Consider the following 24528-nt stretch of genomic DNA (forward strand, 5'->3'; position numbering starts at 1 on the left):
AATTTAAGACTGAGTATTAACAAGTAGAAGTGGGTCCAGAGGACAAGGAAAGCCCACCTTCACCATGACACAAGGCTTGTGCAATACATATAATGATGGCTTTTGGCTTCTGCAATGTGCCAAACAAGGCAGGGAAAAAAAGGGAAGAGTGTTGCCTGACATGACACTTTCTAAACCCCGTACCACACTGAGATGATATGCTACAAACTAGAACTTCTGAACAGGAACTGATGTACTTACAAAACTTTGGGGCTGCAGACCTGAAACTGTGGGCAAAGAAAAGCATGCTATCCCAAAAAGAGGCAACTGACTTTGCCTCCACAGTGGGCAGACAGAATTTCTGCTGATGAATAGCAAACGGAGGATGTGCAGAACTGGCCAACCTCCATGTGCTCAGAGATGCACAGCGCTTTGTCTGGCAATACTGCAAACCCTTACATAGGGGGGTTAGGAAGGGAACAATTCCAGCCGGCATTAGCATGTGATTTTAGCATTTTCTGAGTTGACCAGAGGCTTGTGTGACTGTTTCCCTCTTCGCCTACTGTGGCTTCAACACCGGTTTCGTATCGGACATAAAAGATAATGTTACCTGTGTATAAGCAGTGCTGACAGAAACACAGAAGGACTTGAGAGCATGTTGGCTTCTTACAGCAAAAGCCTCTTGCAAATCTTGTATCACCAAGAGGGAACATCTAGCCACAGTTACACCTATACACTGTTCTCACCACTATATGTACGGAAGGAAGTTTAGTCAGGATACACCAGGCATCCCTGCCATTCAGATTTAAGAATCCTGAGGGGATATTTACTATGGCGTTCAAAAAAAGTGCTGTGATTTCATGCTTATACACAAACCTAGGCTCAAGCTTCCATAGAGATTCCTATGAAAATTGTCCAATTGTTGTTGGCTCTGCACCTGGCCTGTTCCCTTGGTTATTCTTTTAGTCTAAATTAGACTGTAATCTTGTTTTGGCAGGAAACTGTCACGTGCATTTATATGTTACATCAATGCCACTGATGAGCTTCCATGCCAGGTGTGTCAGCGGATGAAGCAGCAGCGCTGAATTCAAGGGCTCGCCTCCCTCCGCCTTCTACTTTCCTCTCCCTTGATAATCTTGCCTCCTTACCTCTTGCCTTTCTGATTCTTTTGCTCCTCTCCTGATCCAGCACTGCAGCAAGGACACAGGCCCCCCGCCCGAGAGGAAGATTTGTTCAGGTCCTTGTGGCATTTCAGGCATATTTTGGCAGCGCTCCCTTTTTTAGGCCCAAGATTAGACATTCTTAATGGCTAAAGGGGCCAATGCAGCGTGCCTGGACTGACTGAAAGGAGGCAGGGGCAAAAGTTAAACACAACAAGAGATTTCTCCCCAGAATTAGGCACACGACAGCCACCCCCTTGACAAACAGAAAGACTTGGGGCTTGAATTTTGAGTGCTTTGTTCCTGTGCTTGGAGGTAAAGGTACTGAGTTAGGGTGGCTTTAGGCCACCTAAAGATTACTCTGGTTTTAAAACCTGTTTCTCATAATGCTCTGGGCTTCGGGTAGTGCAGAAGAGCCCTCAGGCAGTGACCCCTTGGACACGGGCACACACACTCATACAATACACAAGAAGCTGAAAGCAGGGCTGAGCGTAGGCCCCTGCACTTTGGGTAATCTCTTGGGGGATGCTTCCACCTGCTTTATGGCCCTCGACATGGCCCAGCATTGTGGGTCACCAGCACGAGGACCCCCTGGGGATAGGGCAGGAATGGAGCTAAAATGGGGATGCACCCTAATTTCAACAGCAATTGAACAGGGGCTGGAGCTCAGCCCTACCCGCTGCTCCTCCTGCGCCGGACACCTGGCAGTTGGGAGCGTTGCTAACTCCAACTGATCCCGGCGGGACCGAGCCACGCGCGCGCGCGCCAGCCCCAGAGTTCTGTGCGGCACCGCGGGCGGCGTGGTACAGCCCACCCAAGGGTCCGCGCCGGAGACGGGGCACGGGAACGGGAAAGCTGTACCTCCTTCCCGCACCCCGCTCACCCGCTTCTGGAAACCTGGTAGTTTCTGAGAAATGTCACCAGGAAAATTTGAACTGCAAAGCCATTCTGACTTCTGGTGCCCGCGGTCCTCTGCTGGGAGGGAAGAGCTCTTTGGGCTCTGGAGAGAAAAGTGGCGATTCCTGCGATGGGTGATGTGTTGAGTGGACAGGAGTGAGCGTAATAGCCAGGACTGAATGGACATGAGCCTTTGCTTTGTGCTGTCATCAAGGCTGATGTTTGTATCCCACTACTGGGAAAAATGCGTAAGCTCTTTTCTGAGGTGAGGTTTCCATCTTCATTTGTAGGAATGGCACCCCACCATCATGGCAGCTGAATGTCCTCGAGCAGCCAGGCTTGACAGAGCATATGTCAGCCCCTGCCGAGTAGCCGACCGTGGCTTGGGTAATAAACCTATTACACATCTCTCTGTTGCCTTCCACGCAAGGATCCCAGAGCATTTCTCCTACACCAAGTCAAGTCAATGGGAAGGCCCATCTATGCTCCAGTGAGCAGGGGGCAGGTCTTGCGAGTGGGGACTATTTTTACCAGTTCTCCTCCAGAGAGCACGTGGTTCCTTTTTCCAGGGTTGATGAGATACTGATCTTGGTGGGAGCCTCTTCCTTTCTCAGGCAGAAAGGTGGAAAGAGGGAGTTGAAGACCCCAGAGGAAACATGGTGTTTCCCAGGCTGGAAAGGCAGGACAGAAGGCTCTGTCTGAACCAATGTTTTGTCAGGGACAAACATGCTCAGGATCAATGAAACATGCATGCCAAGGTAGAAGAGACAAGAGGCACCCAAGGGATGGCTCCCTACAAGAGTTAACTGAATGACATCATGTGGTCTGGAAGCCTGGAAGATGTAATGGTCTCTGGATGTGTGAGGCCACAAAGTTATGAAACCAAATGGAATAGAGATGCCCATGTGTCTGAACAGAAGGTGCACCTTTCTGACCAGACTAACCCGGTACCTGCAGTGACATGCGTGAAGTTGTACAACTGTCTTACACATCCAAGCAGCTCTCTGCTAAGAATCAACCCCTTGCCTTTTCATTGCATGGTGCAGCGTCTATTATTAGAACTCCCCTATGGGGGACAGATCCATAACAACAGCAAAACACACACCACAGCCCTGCTGAGCTCTTCAAATATTTAAAGAGAGAGATGGTTGACTTCTGAGGAGGCCTGGTAGAGCACAGAAAGGGGAGTGACAGGATTTCTGTGCCTCCTGGGGGGCTGCTGAGAAAATCCCTCCTGCACACTCATCCAGAGAGGAAACAAAAAGTCACCCAAGGCCAAACTGCACTCGAATGTACTGGGGACTTCACCAGGAGTCTGAGAACAGTCGGGTGGAATTTTAGCAAAGTTTCCAGTACCAGTTTGCTTGGAAATGAGCACGAGAACCTGCAGCCCAGAGAGAGAGTTTCATGTTTAGCCAGTGAAAACAAGAGCTTGGCAGGAAGATTCCTCCTCGGCCCTAGCATAACACAACCAGATGCCTCACGGTTATTTATCAGCAGTGCTGCGGCAGTTCCTAGAGCCCCTGGGCATTGACCAGGACCCAGCTGTGCTTGGTGCTGCACAGACAAAGCAGAAAGATGGGCCCTGCCCCAAATATGTAATTGACTGTGGTTTTTTAGTGGGGCTGGAGCCTCCAAATCTGCCTTTTTTGTTTAGTCCTACTTGCTTAGTACTCAGGAGACAAGAGGCCCAAACTCTTGAGAGTGCCAAGTTTCTTGGATGGAAAAGGAAGAAGAGTGGGGCTCTATTCTTGCCAGAGAATAGGCATGTAACTCTCATTAGTCCTGAGCCTCACTGACAGAATAGAACTTAATGGCAAAAACTGACCAGAAGCCCTTTTTGTGCCTACAGACTAGTCACATGCCACTCACTCCCCTTCTTCCTAGCCCAGAAAAACAAGATGATGTTAAACTGGACTGTTGTCAATGCCTTGGTGGTGACTTGGGAACGGCTTGCTGTAGATTCCTTGTAAATTATGTTCGTTTCACAGGAAATCCTGTCACCTCGTCACTCCATTGAATGCAGCCACTCCATCAGCTGCTCTGTTACTGCAAGAGAAGAGCATGGGGGTTTCTTCAACACGTGCTGAAAAAGCCCAGTACATGAAGCAGGAGCATACAATGGCAACACAAGGAGCTGAACCTCTGTGTTTGTACACAGATTTGTGCTTCAGGTGGTTTTAAAATACCAACCAGGGATTGCTCCTGGAGTTAAAGAACCAGCTAGCATTGTCTGGGTCAAACCCACTGTGAGGTAGGGCTAACTAACCTTTCCCTACACACTATCAGACTGTTTCTGTCCTGCCTGGGTGTCTTGCACCTTGTGTTCGTTCAGTGCTGTGCCCTGCACGCTGCTCAGCCAATGCCCCTCAGGCCTGGCATTCCCTGCTGTGTCAGTTCTGGAGCTGCTCTCTCTCTCAGCCCCCGCTGCTCCGTCCTGCCTCGATGGGCTTCTCTTCTGCTGCCAAGCTCCTGAATCACTCTGCCCATGCATTCAGTTCTGACTTGCCCTGCTGTGCCAATTCTGTGGCACCCATGCTGTCCTACACCAGGGTGGGCAATTATTTGGGCCAAAGGGCCACTGAAGGAGTTTTGGTGAGCTGTTAAGGCCCAGGGGAGAGGATGCTGACCTGTCCTCAGCCCCTTGTGACAGCTGTTTACGCTGTCTAGCAAGGCAGAGGGGGCCAGGGAGAAGCCAACTGATTCTGTCTGGCCCCATGTGCCCCGCACCCACCACGGGGGGTGCCAGATGGAGTGGGTGGGCAGGCAGGTGGGGTCTCCATGGACACTGGCCCAGGACCCCCCACTGGCAGGGTGTGCTCAGGCGGGTGGATGGAATGGGTCTGTGGGCAGGCGGGGAGTGGTGTTTGGGAATGGGATGGGTGGGTGGGGCTGGGATTGCAGGGCAGTGACAGTGCGGGGCCAGGACCCAGGGCAGAGCTGCAATCCACTCCGTGCATGTCCCTATGATGTTTGTGAGCAGCGGGGCTGTGTCCCGCAGCACAGACACTAGCAGTGGCAACCAGAGTATAAGGGAGAGAATGAGGCACTGCCACAGAGGCAGCCAGGAAGCTGAGTCTGGCCATTGTGTTGCTCTCTGCCCTGCTGCCATGCTGCCTGGCCCTGGGGACTACAGCTCCTGGAGTGCCTGAGAGCCACACGCAGATAGAGAGGGCTGCACTCCACGTCCGGCAGCATCTCGGTGCCTGGGGGTGGTGGGACCAGCTGCATGTGCCACAACCTGGGCTGTCCCCTGGGTCTGGGCCAGGCAGGGCCGAAGGACCCACCACAGGCTGGACCATATGTTGCCCACCCTTGTCCTACACATTTCAGTCCTGCCCTGCAGCAACCTCACCTATTTCAGTCATAGGCACCTCAGTAGGCTCCATCAATACCCCTCACTTTTGGCCGTCAGCACTTCCTCTTGTGCTAATGTCAGAGGGTGTTCACACTGCTGCCAATGGGGCTCTTTCCTGATACACAGCACCTCGTCCTGGGTAAGATTCACTCTTGGCCATACCATTATTCCCAACTGATAAAAAAAATAAATGCATTGAGACAAAACTTTATAGTAACTGGCAGGGCCTTGGAGTCCTGAGTAGAATGAGTCCTGTTGTACCTTGCAGTCCTCATGAAAAAAGCTGTGGCAAAACTTCTACATGGCTACTGCTCAGCCTTTGTAAATACCGATGTCTTTCATTTCATTGGCATCAGTGAGCATTAACCTCTCGGCATCAGCAGTAGTCCTGACCACATGCCACTTGTTAGCAGCAGCACAAGAGTATCAGCAGGTTGGCACTGATGTGAAAAGGCTACGGCTAATCACATGTAATGGCAATGAATAGTAGCACACCACAGAAATTAAAAAGCATGGCTGAATTATTAAGTGATGAGAAGAAACTAACATAAGCTGCTTATTCTTGTCCACGTGCTTCAGCCTCAAGAGGCATGAGCCAGCATCCCACAGACCACTGCAAGGGAAGTGGCTCATGTATGAGACAGATATTCTGTGTACCTCATAGGCACAGCTGTTGAGGACCCTGATTTCTCATTTTAGGGAACTCTGCAGATCCACTCAGGCATCCTATTCCTCTCAGGTCAGAGATTGTGAATTAACATGTCCCTAGAGCATGTCCTTCTACTTCTTCCTCCTCCTGTCACCTACTAAGCTCCCCATCTGCTGTCTAAAACAGCTGGGTTTTCCCAACTTTTTCCCTTTTAAAATGGCACTGAAATCGACTCACAAAACACAAGGCAGCCTTAGCTACTCAGTTCCAAGTTCAGGCCCATATTTGACTGTCCAGTGTACAAACTCATTGAAGGCAGTGACTCTCTATTCCTGTCCAAAATAGTTCCTAAACTAGAAGGAATCCAGCTATACTCTATGTGACATGGGCAGTCAGGAGGGAAATGTCTCTTTGTTTGTACAGTGGTCGTGTTTGAGCCTGAAGTCTGAAACAGTGAGCACAGCGTCCAGGGCAACATACGCACAAAGTTACTCCATTCAGCTGGGACTAACTGAAAATTATTGTCACACTGTCTGCCTGAACCCATGGAGATCAAGAGAGGAAAGGGCATCAGTGTGGCATCCCCATCACTCCCCTCCCTTTCTTTCTTGCATGCAGAACTGTCTCTCTGCCTAGACATTTAGCCTGACCCCATCATGGTAGTGAGACTGCTTTTTTGAAGGTCATTTTCAGAAGAGACGACTACCTTTCAGCACTGAGGCCAGCCCCTTGACTGGTGTGAATCAATGTTGCTCTGGTCACAGACCTATGCTGATTTACCCTAGCTGAGAATCTATCTCTTGTTTTGGCTTAAGACAGACATTATCCCAACTACCCACCACACTGCAGTAAGGGTTTTCATTCTCCATTAGGAATAAGCGGCCAGTGTCTTAAAAATCCCAGGTGACTGGGATTCTACAGTCTCCCTTAGCAACCAAGCTTTCACAAAGTTGGGGAGTTTTTCTCCTAGTGTCTAACCTGATTTTTCTAGGCTGCATTACAGCCTCTTGATGCTGCTTCTCACCACATTGATTAATGGAAATAATTGGTTCCTTCATCTTGCTGGAGACAGTTGCCGTGACAGCAGTTATACTTTTGCTTTGTTCCCACACTGAATTTGTTTTTCATGTCCCACAGCTCCTAAGTGCTAATGAATCAGGAATTTTGCTCTTCTGCTTTCCCCAAGGAAGCAGCATGTTCCTGAAGAGTGGGGTTTCACTTCAGGAGTCCATACAGACCAAGTGAGTGGGGTTTCAGTCTCTGCACATGGGACCTCTCTAGGAAAGGGAAATTCTGGAGTCTTAAAGTTGACTGTCTAGGCTGAAAACTGCAACAGATAAAACCACAGACCTGGGATAATCCAGCACCCAGCTGCACATGTGAGTGAGGACTTGGGTTCCCTCTGCAGTGACCTATAGCTCTTTACAGTTCTCTGTGGCCTTGTATACACGTTCATTAATACACAGCAGTTGCTGCGCATTTAGTTTGGTACTTGCTTAATGAAGCATGTGCATGGTGTTTTAGTGATGCTTACTGCGCCGGCACACAGTTTTTTAGTGACACTTACTGTGCAGTAGCCTAATACTACTGCACAGTAGCATATTAGAATCATAGAATCATAGAAGTCGGGTCGGGAGGGACCTTGTAGATCTTCAAGCCCGACCCCCCACCTGGGCGGGAGAAAAAACTGGACTCAAATGAGTCCAGCCAGGTAGGTGTCAAGGCTCTTCTTAAAGACCCCCAGGGTAGGAGCCAGCACCACCTCCCTAGGAAGTTGGTTCCAGATCCTAGCCACCCTGACCGTGAAGTAGTTCTTGCGGATGTCTAATCTAAACCTACTCTCTAATAATCTGTGTCCATTATTCCTTGTCATGCCAGGGGGCGCTAGGGGAAACAGTGACTCCCCCAAACCCTTCTGGTCCCCCCTAGTGAGTTTATAGACAGTCACCAGGTCCCCCCTCAGCCTTCTCTTGTGGAGGCTGAGCAGGTTTAGGTCCTGCAGTCTTTCACTGTAGGGTCTGCCCTGTTGTCCCCGGATCATGCATGTGGCCCTCCTCTGGACCCTCTTAATGTTGTCCACATCCCTCCTGAAATGGGGCGCACAGAACTGGACACAGTACTCCAGCTGTGGTCTGACCAGCATCACATAGAAGGGGAGGATCACCTCCCTGGCTCTACTTGAGATGCACCTGTGGATGCACAACAAGGTCCGGTTAGCCCTGCCAACCGTGACCTTGCATTGTCGGCTCATGTTCATCTTGGAGTCAATAATGACTCCAAGATCCCTTTCTGCCTCTGTGCTCTCAAGAAAGGAGTTTCCCATTCTATAAGTGAGCTGCTGGTTTCTACTGCCTAAGTGCAGCACCCTGCACTTGTCAGTATTGAAACGCATCCTGTTTATGTCAGCCCACTCCTGTAACCTATCCAGATCTTGCTGCAATCTTTCCCTCCCTACTAGCATGCTCACCTCACCCCAAATTTTGGTATCATCAGCAAATTTAAACAGGTTGCATTAGCACAATTTTTGCCTGGCACACTACTGCGCAGTGTTATTAAGCTACTGTGCATTAAGTGTCTCATGCAGACACGTCCTGCACCAGCTCCACAGGGTCATAAAACAGTTGTAGAGCACTATGGGAATACCCCTGAAGTAGGATGCTTCTTTGCAAAGCACAAAACCAATGTCCCTCACCAGAGTTTCCAGGGTAGGAAACATAGTGGACATGAGTGAGGAAGGACAGGGTAGGATCAGATGCAGGGGGGCTGGACCTGATGGTCTGTAAGGTCCCTTCCAGCCCCTAACAACTAGGAAACTCTGAAACTATGCTTACCCCTAGCTACTCTGCGGTGCTGCCATAGCTCACTGAGGCACAACTTAAAGCACCCATCCAGCCAGCTCTAACCTGCACCAGGAGCCAGGCAGACCCCTGACAGACTCAGGCTAAGGCAGACCTCATAGCTTCCTTCTCAATGTCTTGTTACACACTACATTTAGGACATATTCACTGCACTTCCGTCAGACACAAGTGTCTGAGTGTTTAAGCAGTAAAACATGTGCTAAGTGCAATCATATTGTAGCAGAGTTAGGACTTTCCATGGAAGGAGCATCACATTAAGTAATGTGTTCAGCTATCATCGGACTGCTCCACAGAGGTAATATAAGCAAGTTGCAGTCTTCACCCAGCTGCAACATCAACCAGGGACCCCTCTCATGTGTTAAGGCTCTATTGTCAGTCCCAGTTCCAGGACTGCACAGGGCTAGTTCAAGACTCATGTGGTGTCAGGGCTGGGACCAATAATCAGTGAGCTGCGTTTGCAAGAGATTTCATTAGGCACCATAGTAAACATTACCCTACCATTTCCCAGAACACATTCTAACTTCTAATGTGGCAGGGGTATACTTACTACAATCTAAATAAAACGCAGGCTAAGTGGGACGAGTTCAGGCTTTTGTGCTTGCCATAGGCCAAACAGTTGTAAAGCCAGAGCTTTGTGCTTATCAGGAGAGCTGTCACAGGGAGATTAACTCCCGCTTCCTGATTCTTTATCACATCTGCTGCTTTTCAGAGGCGATGAGGAGGGAGTGTTACAAAACAGAGGTGACAGGATGGTGCCATACATACATACATGCATATATATATATATTCTTCCCTAGTGTTTCAAGTTGTTTGATGTGGAAATATTTTATGTTAAGGACACTGATTATATGGAGAAGGTGCTATAAAGGCTGGGACTCTGCTCACTCAGCTGTGGTGCTTCCACTCAGAAACTATTTTCCCAGACCAGGAGGCTGATTTCTAAATGACCCTGCATGCTTTACACTGCACAAGTTCCCTTCTAAGCCCTAGCGGGGTTCCTGTGTCTCCTGACAGATCTATGAGTTTGGAACCTGGCAAGAAAGGGTTAAATGGGTGAGGAGTGGATACAGCTGGGGCTCATTTTCTTCTAGGCTCAGCTGCCTTGCCCTGTATAAAAGGAGGGAGGGAACAAGTGGTGATGTAGAAGATTCTTGGAGATGGGGGCTGGGTTTTTTAAGGAGGGAGTTTTATGTTCAAGGGTTCTGTGGTTTGTCTGATCCTTGTTTCTATGCTAGGAGGAAAGGAGTTTGAGCCCCATTAGGGCAATAGGCAGGGAGAACCTAGCTTGAGGCAGGCATCTGGTAGACTGTGGAAACACAGTTTGCCATTTTAAATACCTCTCAAGGGCTTGCTCCCTTAGCACAACACACACCGCGCACAGTCACCAGGGACAGAAATGTCTCCATTCCAGTTCACAGAATCCTAGAAGAAGCTGCATTCAGCTTTCCAAATAAGTGTTTCTCACTAACAGAAGTGAGATAAACAGCCTGGGAATTAGGCAGCAAACAGTCTGATAGGCAAGATCCCTTGCAGGTCTCTATACAAGTATAAAAATAAGAAGTGACCCTTGAGAACATCACTGTTAGCTGATCAGCCACCAGGGGCTCTGCTTGGCTCCCAAGTTATTACTGTTCTTCCAGCCCATTTAAAAGAAAGACAAAATCTTACAGGTTCTGTAACTGGGTAGTGGCAAGGCATGCCTGGAAACGTGATGGAAAGTCCCTGCCACTAAGCTACCAGAAAGCTTAGATGGTGGAGTTAAAGCACTATCAGTGGCTTTTAGGCCAGACTAGATTATATAGTTTAAGGAAGTAATGCAATCAAATCTGCTGTGGTGTAGGGGGGTGGGCAAGGTGCTATTCACCTTGTATGTTTATTTCTACCGGCTACATTAACTCTCTTCAGCTCCTTCAAGCTTCTTAACCCAATTATGATGGCCTGACTGGGTTGAACTGACTCTTCCCCTCTCCCCTACTTTTAGGTTAGGAAAAAAAAAGGTGGAAGATTCTTCATACACCTGCATTAAGCGAAAGCAGCTTCTGCAGACAAGTTAAAAGCAAACTCTGCCAAAGGTAGAGGAGGTGATACCTGAGGAGTTAAGGGGGGTGATGTTCTGAAGACAGATGTATGCACATGATGTAGTAAAGGCAGCTGTCTCCCCTCAAGCAGATTTCACTGCTTTGTACCCCAACAACAAAAGGAAAATACCAGTTTATGGAAGCATTGAATATTTTATGCATCCAGTGAAATTCCACTCACCCAACCTGGGATCAGTGTCCATAGACTATCTCAAACATACACAGGGCAGCGTGCTGTGTGCAAAAGAGGCATGGCGATCCTTGGAAAGTTGTACAGAGAAAAAAGAGACTGCATACAGCAGCAAATCCTTTAGGGTCCCTTATCACCAAAGCTGCCAGAAGTCCAATGATGATAGCTGAGAGGGACAGAAACAGCCCTATCTTACCAGCCAAGGCTCCTCCTCCATTTTTCCCAAGGTGCATGTGCCAAGCAAACTGCCTTCACATGCCATGCTCTGGCACCCCCTAAGTTAGCCCATCCAGCATTTATCATGCAGGGAGCAGAGGCTACAGAGCCAGGGAAGAAATCTGCCCAGTGGATTTCCAGAGAACACAACTGTGCACAGCTCATTTGTTCAGGCTGTTTAAAGGGGCAAGAATGGGGGGACTGGCATTTTTACACTGTATCTACCTACAGATTGAGGGACAATCAGATGCTATGTCTGGCCAAGAAATGTTTCAATGTGTGTGTAAATGAAATAGGCAACAGAAAGCAAAAAAAGAGCACATGTACCCAATAGCCTCCTCTGTGTAGTTTTCTCAAAATATACCCCCTAAACTGTGCAACAATTCACCAATAAATGAAGGGCAGTGGAGTATGGTTTGCGTCAGCATTTCACTATGGCTTGATAGAAGCTATGGCACAGAAGACACTGCAGGAAACTAATTTGCAGCAGTATACTGGAAGTTGGAGGCAGAAGTACAGTCTCTTTCTGGGCAATGACCAGTCCTCTTTCCCCGAGTCTAGGAGGGCTCCAGGTCCAGATTCTCAGAGGTAAAACCCTGGATGATTACTGTAAGAAGCAGTTTTGGGCACAGGCCTCTGGGATCACATTATAACCGGTCAGAAGCCTGTAGAAATGTGCTCTTGAAACTCTGGCCCTATTATGCCAATCCACAGAGGTTTGCTGGGCGTTACTCAGAATGAGCTCCTAAGCCTTACACGTGATCTCTCTTCACAGATCAGGTTCTGAGACTATAATGTATCTTCAGCCTGTTGCTGGGGTCTCATTGTCAGATTAATAATTTATAGAGGTTAGAAGAGACCTATATTGTGTTTCCAAGTGTACCTACCCAGGCAGCCAGTGAGATATCTGACAGTCTCCTAAAGTTTCCTTTAACCCCTATTCAATAACTTTATAGTAGCTAGCAATTCCAAGTGTAAAGGGTGGTCAAAGGTTTCATGGCGCAGCCCTGTCATATTCCAATGAATCTGTGAATTTTGCTAAACACCTTTTCACGAGGACACAAAAAAGGAAAAAATCCTGGTGATTTAAGTATGATTTTAAGTCATGCAGGGCACATCTACATGAGACACTTACTGAGCAGTAGCTTAATAACGCTGTGCAGTAGTGTGCTGGGCAAGACCCATGCTAATACGCTACTATGCAGTATTATTAGGCTATTGCACAGTAAGCATCATTTAAAAACCATGTGCTGGTGGTACTGCAGAGTAGTAAATACTAAAGTAAGGTTAACCAAGTACTAAACTTAACATGAAGTAACTATGCCACATTAATGAATGTGTAGACACGCTCTCTGTGAACGAAAATCAAATTCCACCCGCTCACCTCCATGCATTTCCAGATACCCAATTAAAGGGTGAAAACCTACCTGATTTAATTGACTTCTCTTCTGTACATGTCAGCCGACCTTTGGCTCCAAACACAGCAGGGAAAATATTTCTGAGGAAAGGAAAATAAATAAATTGCTGCCCAGCAACTTAATTAGGGTATTTGTTTCTCAGGCTCTTCAAATCTGTCATCACAACACCAAGGACAAGAGCAGATACTGGAAGGGAGGAAGGGAAGCTTGCTTTGCAGAGCTAAGTTTGGTGGGTATGAGGACATGAAACTAAGGACTTGTCTATATTTAGCTACTTGTATTAACTGTGTCTGTGCAAGATTTTGCACCAACACAGCTACAGGGGTTGCTAAAATCCTAGGCCTGACTTCCGTAAGCATTTCCCTTTTTGATTCTTCTCTGTTCATTTGCTTTGTTTTGTGCTACAAAGTTACATAATTTTTGCCAACCTGAAACCAACAGGCTCAGGGGGATTCACTGGCTCCCGTGAGCATGCAAATAAGCTTCAGTTACAAGCTGAGTTGCCGTTTGCACTAAAACTTCGCTTAGAACCCAGAGACAGCTGTTGAGAAGGTGCTTATAGGCTTGTCCAGTCGTGTTACCTCAGTGTGTTTGCTGTGGTGCACAGCTGTGTCCCCAAGCCCCCAGTCAAATCCACTTCCTTCGTGGTCCCAACATCTGCTGGAGGATTGCAATCTCCTGACCTGCACTGCGCAGCCACTTATTTTAGCAGCTGTTTTGGCTTTCAGAGCAAATGGAATGCCATGGCCTGTTTTCTTACTTTGTCCCAGGAGCAAATATTAGCCGAGCAGAAAGCATGAAATTAACCAGCTGATGACACAAAAATGAACTGGCTCAACGATTCTGAACTGCTTGTTAGCCCACTGTAGTACTCTGACAGGCAAAATCCCAGACCAACTGCATCCCTGGGGGCCCTGTCTTTGATTTATTTCCTTTGCCTTCAATTTTCTAATGACTTCTGAGCGGGAGGCAGGACTCCAGAGGTCTAACACTGATTATATCACTGATTCAAGTACAAATGCATGTATGTGTTTCTTCCTCAGTTGCTATGTCTGGAGAATGGGGGTACTAATCCTTGTATCTCTTGCAAAAAGAGATGTGAGCCCCACTCAATCAGTATCTGGGACCATGGTTTGGCAGCCATCGATCCTACCAGAACATGGTGTATGCATGAGAGGTTACCCATACCTCTGACACACATGCCTAGACAAGACCTTCCCTCCCCCATTTAGAGCCACTGAGACAGAATCCAAAGACCAGACTGCGTCCAGATGTTTGGTGCCTCCCTGGCTGTAGTTGTACAAGCATCTGGTAATCGAACCTAGGTGTCCTGTAAGGCAGACAAGGATTCTACCACTGAACCACAGGGGCCAAGATCTGAGAAACACATGGAGATCCTGATGACAGAGGCTACATCACAGCAAAACACCCCTTACTGTTGCCCTTGGAGCATCCGGACAAAGTTGTGCAGATTTGACAATATTGTTTTTCTTGTCCCATTGACAACTACTACTCCACTGAAGTATTAGAGTGGAAACAAAGCAGGATTCCCACAAGCCTGGGGATAGGCATTGGCCCACACTGGGCACCAGCCAGGAAAACAAAGGCAGGAAGGAAGAAAGCCAATCTCAAAAGTCCTGGTGCTTTTATTTTTGCTGATTTGCTTTCCTGCTTCACTCTGGCTCACTTGTTCTACAGCTGAAGTGTTGCAGTGTTGCATCATCATCATCATGTGTGGTCACTTGCAATCCAGAAAGAAAATGCATTTCAGTTTCAGTTCAGTTTGTGTCAGCCTGGGAAAGGTCTCCCTCACCTCTCTAGAGTGATGGGTAAAAAGTGGGCCACGCTCATCCCTATAGTATAGACACATAGGAACTGCGCTACTGAAACAGCCTAGCAGTCCATCTTGTCCTCTGTCCTGTCTCCAATAGCAGCCACTATCAATATCCTCCACTTGTTAGTGATAGTCCTGACCCACAAAAGCTTAAAATCTTTCCAAAGGAATATCCCATTCATTATAACTGTGGGTGGTTTAATCATCCTACATAAATGTCTACTCCACTTTTATTTTTATCTTCCAAAGCTCTTGATCTCGCTGATATGTAGCGGCAAGGAGGTCCACAAATGAATTATGCACAGGGTAATACGTAACTTCACTGAAGTCAATGCAGCCATACTGAGAATGGGTTTGACACTACCATTATTTCACTGCAAATACTGGTGAACACAGGCCTTCTGAGTGCTGGATGAGGCTGTGCCAAGGCGGATTTGTGATTTGTTATATTCCTGAAAAAGAGCAGGCAGGGAGAAGCCATACAGATGCCACAGAAGGTGATCCAGTGTGAATACGGTGGGGCTGAATAAAGAATTCAGCACATCTTGGTACCCATGGACTTGTGTGGAGGCGGAGAAGAGCAGAAAAATACCCCAGGCTCAGACCCAGCGAAACAGTTAAGGTGCGGGGCGAGAAATTTCCCTTACACTTACATCTCTGGCTCAGTCTGGTTCTGGTCTCCAATGTTTTTACTACCCAGCTATAACAGCACTACTAAATAGTTAGGAAGGTAGGCGTACACAACAGTTAACCATTCCCAGGTGTGGATCTGGACCGTATTGACATGTTGGAGCACTGCAAAGGTTCTGGCAGCTGCTACCTTGCTAGGACTTGGGGTTTCCAGTTGCAGAAATGAAACAGGCAGACAGAAGATTTTTCTTTGGGAATTGTGGTACTCTCTTTAGCAACTTCCAAGGGAGGTTCAGCTAAGTGCTCTCTTTCAAAATGCTTTATCATGGGGTTCAGGAAGCCTCTCAGGTGCTTGGTTGAGGCAGCTGAAGTGTTTGGCCCAAAATGAAACCCAGTAGAAACTGGTGCGCTGTGGTTCTGAATCTTGGTTGCTGCTGAAGACTAATGATGCTGAGAATGTATCAATCAAATCTGCCTGAAAAATATGCTGGAGAAAAGTAGCATAGAAATGTGAAGGCTAGTTCTTGCCATGATTAGTCTGGGACCTGGGAGATGCAGACTCAGTTCCTTACTTTGCCAGATGTCCTATAGGACCTTGGTCAACACACTTAATTTCTGTGCCTCAGTAACCATCGACCAAGTAGGGACAATACCACTTCCTACTTCCCAAAGGGAAGATGAATACATTTAAGACTGTGAGATATTCTGATACTGTGGTAACAGGGTGTCACAGAAGTACTGTAGCTACATAGAAATTTCAGAGAGCTGGAAAGATAGTTCATCTTGTTTTGTGCCGCAATGGGGTACTTTCTATTTTCTGAATGTTCCGCAAAATTATGTAAAAAATCAAAAGACTTTATTCTGAAATAATACCAGTTTGAAAAGGGAACTTTCTATCTAAACCATGTGACTAAACTGATCAGTCATGCATTTTCACGGTGTCAATACAAAATCCCCAGAAATCAGAAACAAAAGCATTTTTTAAGAACAAACAAAAGCCTATTTAACTTTCTGCTAATTTTTCCCCAAAAACCATATAAAGTTTTAAAGATTGAAAGTCTTTGCCAAAAATCCTGTTCAAAAAGCTGATTTGCAGTAAAACTTGCTGTAGCTTTCCAAAAAAAAAGTTTTAGTACTGGCAGAGCTTGATTCTGCTGCAAGTTCCCGTTGGTGAGATCCAGCACTGAGGTTAAGATGGAGAATATTATGGTTACCTTGAATTCACTGAAAATGAAATCAGCCCTGATGGAGAAATGCTGTTCTAAGGGGAACACGAGCGTTCAGAAAATGCAGGTCCATCCTTATGCTGTCCTGGTGTTCTTGGGTTTTGGTATCCCCAATACTACAGATAACTGCTGTGAGAATCCATCTATAATGGTGATCTAATCTCTTCAAAACACTTGAGCTCTTCCCCCATTTATTTTCAGATGAGAAACAGAATCTACCAACAAAAACAAATGACTCGGTACCATTGCCTGATCTGGCCAAGGCGGAAATTTAGAAAATTTCCTGTTGTGGCTGAGACAACATGGGCATCATTGAAACAGCTGCTCGCCCTGTCTGGAGATCTCTCCTCTGCATTTGCAGTGTGAAAAAGTCCAGGTGCTGAAGCTTTCTCCATGCGTCCTTGTCACTGCTACAGGGCTCCCACAAGAAGAGACAGGGAGTTTTCCACAAACTGAGTGCATACCGACACTGCAGTTTCTCTGACTCACAGATGAGGAACCCAGTTTATGCTTCCCAGGGGGTCCATCCTGACTGGAATCCAGCAATTCTGGAATAGCTGACTGACTATACTACCCTTGTGTGCGCACATCCCAGCAGAAGAACTCTATAGGCTGCATTTCCCATAAAATCTGCAATTGGGTCACCTCATCCAGCTGAACTTGGAGAGACCCCCTCTCTAAAAGACCAACCTGAATGCTCTTTCACTGGTGCAACATATTGCCTTTAGCTACATCTCCCTTGCTTTCCCCTTGTGAGCAGTCCCAAAGAAATTCACCCACTATCTAAGAATGTAGACCTCCATGGGGCTGCTCCTGTAGGCAGGCTGGATTTGGCTCGTGTTTTGTGGACCTATTCCCACCTCTTGAGCAAATCAAAGCATTTCCCATACACCCCTTTTTCTGAGAGCTTCCCTCTTCATGTGGTGCGGATTTCACGCGTGCTGCGTTCCACTGATCCCTTTATTAACTGCCCAGGAGGGAAGAAATCCTTCTCTATAGCGGAGAGATTTGCAAAATCCAGTTGCTGAAGTGTTTTGATGCTCTCACCCCCTGCGCGGTTCTCTTTTTCCGCCCTTGCTTAAAAGCCAGCTCCCACAGAGTCTCTGACTCCACTGAAGTCCATGGCATTGTTCCCGTTCACATCAATGGTTCGGCACAGACCTGTACGCCATGCCCAGAAGCCCCAAACTATATTTCACTTTCTAATGCAGTAACAGTTATCACAGCATTACACGCAGAGCACGACGTATTTCAGGTTCGTAGCGTATTTCCCCACTGGAAACCCAACAGCTAAGCCAATATTGTACTACGTTGGTCCCGCGACATCTGCGTCCAGCACATCACAGGGCGCCGCCAGTACACCGACCCCACCGGGCTGGACCCCGAGGGGACTGCCTGAACCCTGCTCTGCACCTGACAGACTCCGAGAAGAGTCTTTAATGACAGACCAGTCCGCTCCCGGCGAGGAGGACCCCCACCACAGACTTTGTGGATTGAGCAACTTCTTCAAACGACCCCCTCCACCACTGCAGACCATTGCATGGGGTTGGGTGTCTCTATCCTCTTTCTCTCTCAGCATAGTCACCCCCGACCCTTCCCCCCACCCCGGGCTTAGCTGGCTAACCCTGTACGTCCTGTAACCTGCTGCTCCCCTCCTCACCCCCATCCCCCTTACGTTAGCCCCTCGTTTGGGCGCTCTCTATGCCCCTTACGGCTGTGTCATCTTTCTGGGCTCATGAATTAGCCTGGACTAATAGTGACATCCAGTCCGGCTGCAGACCCGTGGCTGAGTGCCAGCAGTGCCACCGCCTCGTGATGTCCGCGCGCGGGGTCCCGGCCCTGCCGGCGGGAGCGAGCGGGAGCCCCAGGCTCCAGGCGCGGGGAGGAAGGCAGGACGGGCCCGGGCGGGGAGCCGGCTCCTCCACTGCCCGCGGCGCAGGGAAAGTTGAACTGCATCTTCGCACCCATTTCCCGAGCGTGTCACGACTGCGGCTCCCACGCAGCCCTCGCCCCCTCCCGGCGCGGTACTCACCGCTCGCCCGGGGCTCCCCGGCCCGCCGCGGCCGTCCGCTGCCCCGAGGCGCCGCGCCGGCGAGCAGGCTCCGGCCGCGGCAGGTGAAGTCGCGCTGGAGGCGGGGGTGTGCCCTCTCTCCGCGCCGGTCCCCGCTCCGTGTAACCCAACGCTCAGCCCGATGATGTCAGGCGCTCCTTGCTCAGCTCCCACCGCGGGCGGGATCTGCTTCCTTTCGCAGGGAGCTTTGTTTAGCCTCGCATTGTAACCTCGGCAGCTGCGCGCCTCTCCACATCCTTCCTTCCCTGCCCAGCACCAGCTTCCTCCTCGCCGTCCCAGGTCGCCACCTGTTGCTCTGGACCCCTCTGCTTCGCTGCCAGTTGTGCCCGGGGTCTTTTCTCCCCCCCAGCACTTGGCTGAATGGATGCGGTGGGAGCAAAGTGCTCCTCGCAGTAGAGGGCTCCAGCCTGCAGCCCCAAGCATCCCAAAGTGCAGGCCAGAGGGAGATCAAGGCATACCCCTGCCCTCCTCCACTGCTGAAACACAGCTTTTTTTGAGACGAAATGCGGTGGGTGTTAGCAGCACTGCGCAGCGGTTTCAGGGAGAAGGGGCCAGGGCGCAGCGTGGGAGCCTTGTTGTGGCAGATAGGCTAGTTGCCGATTTGTATGATGCCAGTGCCCAGCTGGATCAGTTGTGGTAGCTACTGCCCTCATGAATCGGATAACACGACCCCAGCCCCAAAGAACTGACAATCTAGTTTAAGACCAGGTACGTGGCGGGTGGCTCCAGTGAAGAATATGTTGCACATGCACAAGGAATTTGATCCCCAGCCTTTCCAGGGGCTTTAATAGATTTGGATTTGCTCCGCAGTGTGTAACTTGAGATGATTAAACTTGGCCACCCCAGCTCCCCGCCTGCTGTACCCGGGATGAAATACAATCGGAGTGGCTCCCACCTGTGCTTCTCAAAACTACCAGATGGGCATGGGAGCCATCTGGCCCCAAGCTCACCAGCTGCCTCCGCCCTACCGGGGATCACCAGAGTTCCCCTCATACCGACAGACGGGCCCCATTGTCAGGGCAGCTGTGCCGCTATTTAAATCTGCCTTCTCCAGAGAGCTTCCCTTTTCGTATCCATTAGAAAACAAACTGCCTGGCCTGATACAGGCCCATGTTAGCTCCTGCCACCACACATGAACAGATAACAGTTAAAAAATAAAACATACAGAAGGTCAAAAGTCTGCCCAACCTCAGCAGTTCAAGCTAGCAGGGTTAAAGCCCTGTTTCTGTAAGTAATGGCAAGCAAGGGAGTGATATGGTTAGCACCCCATCCAGCTGCTTCCTTTGGTACTACCTTACAGCTAAGTCTGCTGAAAATAGCCTTTTGCACAAGTCTGGAGCAAGGTTTGAGCTCTGAAGCTATAGCTGGACACCTTAGCCACTTCCAGCAAGGAAGTGAGATGGGGGGAGTGGGGGAAGCCATCCACCAAGACAAGCACATGCTCTTTCTTCATGCCCTCTGAATCCAAACCACCCTGACAGGCTCAGAGTTGCGGGGGCCTTCCGATTCAGTCCTCTTTTGTTCGGAGTCCAGCATCAGGAAGTAAGTTCAGTTTCCAAAGATGTATCATTTGACAGAAACTAATCTCTCTTTGGTGCTTGTGAGTCATGCATTATTACTTAACTGAAAATAATTGTAAGGAATTCACCGCTGAACACAAAACAATGTCTGTCTTGGTTAAAGACACAATTGACAGAGGTTGGCTCTGCAGTGCTACTGCTGATAGGCACATAATCCAGCCACGGTACCAATGGATTGCTGAGCTGACCCAGCTAGACTGTACTTCCTTGAAGCAGCTCTAACTCAAATATTCGATTTACCCAGGGAACAGGGGTTGGATAGCACGTGCACGAACTACTTGGTTGACAAGTCTGAGGTCATACAGCAGAAGTGCTCACAGTGTGGCCTGTCATATTCCAGTGAATCTGCAAGTGCTCAATACCTTGTCACAAGGATACCAAAAAAGAAGCAAACCCAGGGCTTTTACATTAACATTTAAATGGAAAGGCCATTGGGGCAAGTGCTGTCTGCACCACCACTGCCATACAAATATTATTTAATAATGGGACTAAAACAGGAGAAAATCCAGGTGCAGAAGTACATTGGGCTTGCTTTTTAAATGAGATGCCTTCAGTCCTGTTTACTCCCTCTTCCCTTGTCTCTTTCTCCCATTATCACCTTTACTGAAGCTCTTTACCTCCCTCTCCCATACTCAGCATAGCCTCCTCATCCTGTGTTAAAGCCCCTTTCCTTACCACTTTTGCACTCCTGTGTTTCCTGTGTTACCTGAAGACAGTGGTAGTGGTCTGCACACTACTTATCACAGCATCTAACGAAGTGAACTACAGCTCATGAAGTTCTCTACCTTAGTTAGTTTTTAAGGTTCAAATGTACCCTGCCTTCTGCTTGATGTGAGACTAATACTTCTAATTATGTGGTGCTCTCTCTCTTCACCATTGCTGCCTCCGTTGGACTGGTCAAGCATTTTCCATTAAATGTCTTTGTCCACAGGAAATCTGTGTTTCTGCTCAAACAAAATCTTCCACAAAAAGAGGACTGCTTTCTGGAAAATAACTTTTTTTAAAAGTCCCAAAGTTTTCAAATTTTTATTAATTTTCACAGCCAAATTGGAGTGTGTGTGTGGGGGCGGGGGGAAGAGGGGGAAATAAAAATCAAACTTTTTTCTGGAAATCCCCATTCCTTTCTTTCAGCCAGCTTTCAGATCTGCCTCGCTTTGTGCTACAGTGGGTTAAAGTACAAGATCTTTTCAGCAAGAACTTTCTTTCATGTTTATTCTGAAGTGCCCAGCTATAAAACAGATACTCACATCTAGTGCAGTGGTTCTCGACCTTCTAAGACTTAAGGCGTTTCTCGTTAGACTCAAGGCACCCCTTGGGAAATGCCAGCTTTTAGCTTTCACTCCTTTTTTGATTATGGAAAAATAATAGAGCAGTTCTTCTGTTGCAAAGGGCTCAGACCTTTGCAACAGAAAGGTCATGATAGGTCATGATGTTTTTAGCACAATGGATTCCTATTTGAAATCTCTCAGTATATTTTGTGAACCTATTGCACGTCTCCCTGTGGCAGCCTTAAAAGGATCTCACATCTGTGGTGCCATAGTTGAGAATCATTGGCCTAGGGAAACAGGCAACAATTGACAGATTTGATTCGAAATAGGGTTGAGCTAACTGATTCAATAAAGATCCCAGCTCACCTCATGGATCATCGTATGAAGCCTCCTGTATTACTTTTGCACGTGTTTTTCCTAAGTGTTTCTTTTGCAGGCTCTTGCCTTCTAGCTATTTATCCCATGCTGCTGTGAGCAGTCTAGTGCTGGTGGTGAATGACATTGCCACTTGGGACTACAGGAGGCTTTGTGTTGTTCTGCCACGCTGCTGCTGCCTACTGCTTTATTGTGTGGCTACTGGAGCCAGTCTACAAAGACTTGCAATAAAGCTGACTCTGACAGTCCTACCATATATTATGCAGCAGAATCTGAAAGCCATTGAAAGCCATGCTGCAAGGTGCTGATGGAAGCACCCTGCTCTGCAGCAGGGATTGGAACTGGGCAGCCATTCCTTTCACTGGAGCAGCACAGGCTAACAAAGCATGTTGTAATGAAGAGAGAGCCAGTGTTTAGGAGGGATCTAAGGAAGTAGAAACAGAATAATGGAAAATGAGGTTGGAAGGGACTTCACAAAGTCATCTAATCCAACCCCCAGCTTAAAGCAGGACCACCCCCAACTAGAATACTGCAGCCAGCCATGGCTTTTTTGAGCCAGGCCTTAAAAGCCTCCAAGGATGGACATTTCACCATCTCTCTGGGTATCCTGTTCCAGTGTTTCACCACCCTCGTAGTGAGAGTTTTTTTCCTAATATCCAACTTAAATTTCCCTTGCTGTAACTTGAGACCATTGCTCCTTGCTCTGTCATGTGCCACCATGAGAACAGTCCAGCTCCATCCTCTTTGAAACCACCCTTCAGGTAGTTAAGGGCTGGTATGAAATCCCCACTCAGTCTTCTCTTCTCCAGACTAAGCAAGCCAGTTCCCTCAGCCTCTCCTCATAAGTCATGTGCTGCAGCCCCATTTGCATTGCCCTCCGCTGGACTCTCTCCAACTTGTCCAGTGGGGGGCGAAATCTAAAGGGGCAGATGGCAAGGATAGGGGACCTGATCCTAGAAGCGACAGGGTTAGGACAACAGCACCAGAGGAGTGTAATAGCTCATGACATATTCCACGAAAAACAAACAACCGAAAGGGCTGCTCAGGAACCCTGCACTCCAAAGAAGTGATCTCCTTTCAGGAAGACTTGACCTCGTCCTGACCTGGATTATTTGCAATCTGATTCTCATTTTCCTTCAAAACAAAGGGAGGCCATTTTAACATTGGGGTAACAGTAGTCTTGGGATTATATTATGCATAAACGATGCCTTCCACTGAATTTCCCACGGGCTGAGCTGTACTTAAAATTCATGTCATTTTTGTGCCCTGCATTGCAAGGAAATGCAGGATTGTGCAATGGAGACATGGAAAAAATGTGGCATACACTGATTTTTTCCAGACTCCCCTCATTCCCCCCTGCACACACTTTAAATAAACTGTGGATTGCACAGCCCGTATTTCAACAGCCTGCTGGGCTCATTAAAGAAAGCCAGGAAGCCTGCAGCCTCCAAAGCAAGAGCTGCAAGTGAGGAGCCTCACGACAAGAAAATGACTGTCAACTAAAAGCTATTTTGGTGACAAATTACCTTCCCCCTTGCCCAAAAGCCCAGAGTTGGCTCCATTTGTTGCTGCCCTGAGAAATTCCAGTGGGTGCCAGGCATCTGTTTTGTAAATCACCTAGGGCTTCCAAACTGCTTTTGCTTTTACAACTGTAATAAAACCAGAGACATTCACAGCAATCTGTGCAAAATAAAGGCCTGGAAAGAGGCTGAGCTGTTAACAACACCATCAGGAGCCTCCATAGGCTCTGATGACTAAATCTGAGTGTGGAGAGGTGTGGACGTGCACAGGAGAAAGGCCACTTTGGAAGCCACTGCGGGGCAATTCAGCACGGGGTGCACATGCCAGCAGGGCAGAGTGCTCTCCAACAGTGCTTACTTTGAGCTGACATTATTTATAGCCCCAGTAATCTGTGCAGGGACGATAAAGCTTTTCACCGCAAAGTCAGTGGCTCCGCTCTTGCTTCTGGACAGTTTCACTTTGCAAGTATCTACCATGCCCCAACCCTGGACTCCAGGTAATCTTATCTTCCTTACTATATAACCAACACCATTTTAAAAAAGGGATTGTCCCAGAGATTTTTATCCCAAACACTTTCTGGAGAGTGCACTTGCCTTTGAAAATAAAAGAAAGCATTTGACTTCTCTTAAAGTTCTGTTGCAAAGCCTTTACTCTAAACCACTGCCTCTGGAAAAGCTTCCCCTAACGATCTGATTTTGCACAGCATCATCCACAGGAAAGCTCTTGCCAAACAATTAGCTCAAGCTTACCTGTATGCCACATAGATAAACAGGTCTCTAGTTCCTCCTCGTAAACCAGGTTAATCACTCGGTGACAGCATATGTTTATATAGCACCTTTCCCGGAGAAGGACAGCAAAGCACATTACAAAGTAATTTACACATGGTGTATATATAGTACAGAGGATTTACTTTACCTGCTGCCTACAGGATGAAATGCAGTGGACTTTAACCAGCGCAAGGCACACAAAACAAGCATAAATCCTGCCCTTGGAGGGTTTGGTTTGTCCAGAGATCCAGCAGCTTCCTCAGTGTAAAGTCACAAAAGGTCATGTTCCCAGTTACCAATCCATCAGACAATCATCCTGCTGGCAAACACCCTTTTGTTTATGTGACACAGACACGAATATCAACACCTCTTGTGAGCAGCTCTCAGCTTTATTCAGAGTAGGGGGGAATAGATGGGCTCTTAGACTTTAGACTGGATTAATTATTGGTGGCT

At 48.0% G+C, this 24528-nt stretch overlaps 1 protein-coding gene across 1 annotated transcript in view; it reads right to left on the minus strand.

Annotated features, from left to right (window-relative positions):
- Window positions 1–19148, minus strand: part of PKIG (cAMP-dependent protein kinase inhibitor gamma) — a 33638-nt gene extending 14490 nt beyond the window's left edge. Inside the window, exons 1-2 of the mRNA XM_090064921.1 lie at window positions 18526–19148; window positions 12813–12883 (exon numbers count right to left, since the gene is read on the minus strand). The gene's annotated coding sequence lies outside the window, so the exon portion shown is untranslated. The remainder of the gene's footprint in view (window positions 1–12812; window positions 12884–18525) is intronic.
- Window positions 19149–24528: the final 5380 nt, after the last annotated feature.

The sequence above is a fragment of the Crocodylus siamensis genome, chromosome 10 (genome assembly GCF_052110815.1).
Source record: "Crocodylus siamensis isolate JL-2025a chromosome 10, ASM5211081v1, whole genome shotgun sequence".
NCBI lineage: Eukaryota > Metazoa > Chordata > Crocodylia > Crocodylidae > Crocodylus > Crocodylus siamensis.